Source organism: Microtus ochrogaster, linkage group LG7_11 (genome assembly GCF_000317375.1).
Source record: "Microtus ochrogaster isolate Prairie Vole_2 linkage group LG7_11, MicOch1.0, whole genome shotgun sequence".
NCBI classification, from domain to species: domain Eukaryota; kingdom Metazoa; phylum Chordata; class Mammalia; order Rodentia; family Cricetidae; genus Microtus; species Microtus ochrogaster.
In genome coordinates this window covers 12,072,030-12,075,363 of record NC_022032.1, presented here as the reverse complement: position 1 = coordinate 12,075,363, position 3,334 = coordinate 12,072,030, and the positions used below count along the sequence as shown (strand labels likewise).

The window sequence follows — 3,334 nt, the reverse complement described above, 5'->3', positions numbered from 1 at the left end:
CTTCCTCTTCCTCCCAGCATTCTGCTCTGTTTACTCCACCCACCTATGTTCTAAGCTATGAGCCCAAGCAGTTTGTTTATTACTCAACCAATGAAATCAACAGATTGGTATATGACACTCCCACATCAGCTGAGAGTTCTGCATCTGAACTGACAGGCATCAGACCCCTCAAGCCCACCCCCTAGTGACCCACTTCCTCCAACAAGGCCACTCCTCCTAATAGTACCACTCCCTATGAGGCTATGGGTGTAGCAAGTAGGCTGCTAGTTAGTTCCTCGCTGTTTGGCCTGTTAGTTCTAGCTTCTGATTGGTTAATTCTTATATATTAATTTAATACATTTCTATTAATCTGTGTGCTGCCACGTGGTTGTGGTTTATCAGCTGAAGTTCTGTCTGGCTCCAGCGGGGCTACATGACCTTCTCTCTGACTCCACCCTTCTTTCTCCCAGCATTCAGCTTAGTCTTCCCTGCTTACCTAAGTTTTGTCCTATCAACAGGCCCAAAGCAGCTTCTTTATTCATTAACCAATAAAAGCAATACATAGAAGGACCTCCCACACCATATAGGGGCCATTTTTATTCAAACCACCACAACCTAACCTGCTAAATCTTAATGGATGTAGACACGGAGAAAACTACACAATCAACTAAGGTCCCGAGCGTATTCCTCAACCCAAACTCCCTTATCTCCCTCTGCGGGTCAAAGTTCCCACTGTCCCGACCATGAGGAACTTTTGTAATGTCAAACTTATGGGCTGAGAAGAAGATAAACAACAACAGGCACAGTTTCAAAGACAAACTCTTGGTATATGAAGAGACCATCAACAAAACAAAATGAAAGGTTTGCTTTCTTTTACCCAGGTTTTACACTCATGAAGGTCACTGGGTAAAAGTACTCAGAAGAGCTGAAAATGCTCCCAGGGTCAAGGTCTCCCTCCTGGGTCATCAAGGAGATAGACATTGCCCTTGACCCATAGAGGTACGTCTAAGGAACTCTGGGAAGGCTTAGTTTTATCCCCAAGAGCTCTTCTTTATCCAATAGAGCAAGGCATTTATGATATTCCTAGCTTGCTGGCTATTGTTTGTCATTTTCTTCCTCCATGAATTAAAAGATTAAAAAAAGGAGATTGGAACGTCTATTCTTGCCAAGGCTGGACCAGTTTTCCTATAGCATCTTTTAGTATTACCACACCGGACCAAGCTGGTCTACAAAGCCAGTCCCAGGACAACTAGGGCTACACAGAGAAAGCTTGTCTCAAAACACACACACGCACACACACACGCACACACACACACTTACACACACACTCACACACAAACATACATGCATGCATGCATATATATGTTTATATCTTAGAAAATCACTATTAAATGCCAAAAATGTATATAGTTTTTATTCATTCAGTACACTCTTTTCAAATGTTCCCCCTCCCCTATCCAGTGCAAAAAAAAAAATGAAGCTTCAATCTACGTTCCAACATATCACCACACATTTTAAACAAGGAGAACCGGGACTCATTAGGTTTAATCATATGCACACCACTAAACCCCTCTCATTGTATCGGAATTACAGTAAGACTGGGGAGTTACTAACCTGAATCATCTTGTGATGCCCGAGGATTACTTCTTGTCTTGGTAAATCATGGCAGTTTCTCCTTGTTGTTCCTCACGACTCTCTCAATATGTTACATACATGAAAGGGGCGGGAGTGAAGTCAGTAGGTAGCATCCTTTGCCCTTGGCAGGACTCACCACTTTGTGTGAGTCTCTGAAGGGAGTCCAGGCCCTACAAGGAAAAAAACAAACACACAAAAAACAAGCCACTTTACAAAATAAGAATATCAAACCTGCTACTTATTACTGTCTCTTCTTCTCTCGGCTAGTGGGAAGCCATCTTCTATGACAAACCTTCTGTAATTTCGGGGGTGTAGCATGTGAGTGAGCTGTCCTAGAAGGGAGTCAGCACTTTAAACCACAGAGCAATGGCAGTTTTAGGGTTCAAGGATTTTCTTTTCGGAGTTAAAACTGCACAGAAAATAATGGAGTATTTTCAAGGTCAATATTCTTTCTGGTACAGATAAAGCTCCAAGGATAAAGATTAAACAGATCCTGCTCCTGTTCAGGGCCCTTAGATTCTGTGATGTACTGGAAGATGGATCTAATAGACCTAGTGGATGATGCTATGATCTGGCGTCAGAGGGGATGAAGAGGAGGTGGGAGGGGTGTTCAGGCCTGGACAAGGGCTTCTTGTGGTATCTGAAGGACGAGTAAAGTGCATGAATCTTGGGAAAGTGAACTGGATTAGAGATCATGAAAAAAAACCAAAACACTGCCACTACCACCACCACCAAAACCCCCAAACATTATCCTAGCACTTGGCAGTCAGAAATACATTCAGGCGGAGATGATCGTGCAGCGTGAAAGGAATGAGGTGGTGACGCCAAGGGCCACTAACACTTCCCTGTCACACATGTCAGCTAGTCACCTCTGCTAGAGTGCTGGACAGTTCAGTGTAGGAAACATGAGGGTACATGTACTAGGCAAGAATAGCACGGAAAGGCACGAGAAGAGAGGATGTAGGTGTGTAAGGATGCAGTTTCCCACGGTCTAGACTCTGTTCTGGTAGAGATCAGCCAAGAATAATGGCTTGGTACAAAAGGTGAGAGCAAGGACGAAGTGGCTGAAGGAAAAAGCACAGGTAGCAAAAGTTGCTTCTGCAGCTTGGAGGGACACAAGCTCTGTGACTCTTAAGAAATGGGACCAGTGAAACAGTCCCAATTCGTGCGCAGAATTCTCCATGGAAACTCCTGAGATCCGCCAGAGGGGTCACAGTGGAGACCGAAAGGGAAGGAATGCAAGAGTTCCCATGGACCGCCTAGGATGCTGGGCTCCGAAACAGCAAAATGCATGGCCCTGGGAGAATACGGCCCCCTCTATGATTACAGAGCCTGCCAGGCATCTCTGTAGAAACAGTGTATGGAAGGGAAGGGACAAAAATAAAATGGTTATTTTTTTTTCCTTAAGGAAAACAGATCCAACATGTCTCCAAGAAAATTTCATTCTTTCCTTCAAAAATTTCAAGGATTCTGTGTCTTAATGTTTTTTTTGTTTGTTTGTTGTTTTTGTTTTTTTTTGAGACAGGGTTTCTCCATGGTTTTGGAGCCTGTCCTGGAACTAGCTCTGTAGACCAGGTTGGTCTCGAACTCACAGAAATCCACCTGCCTCTGCCTCCCGAGTGCTGGGATTAAAGGCATGCGCCACCATCGCCCGGCTCGTCTTAATGGACTTTGATTTTGAGTGGAATATTATTCTTACAAACAAAGTGAGTCTAATAAT

General features: G+C 43.9%; 1 protein-coding gene across 2 annotated transcripts in view; it reads right to left on the bottom strand.

Annotated features, from left to right (window-relative positions):
* The window catches only part of Trmt9b (tRNA methyltransferase 9B (putative)), a 43,811-nt gene that overhangs the window by 22,116 nt on the left and 18,361 nt on the right, over positions 1-3,334 (bottom strand). For both annotated transcript variants that reach the window (XR_003378300.1, XM_026786924.1), the window contains exon 2: positions 1,594-1,784. The gene's annotated coding sequence lies outside the window, so the exon portion shown is untranslated. The remainder of the gene's footprint in view (positions 1-1,593; positions 1,785-3,334) is intronic.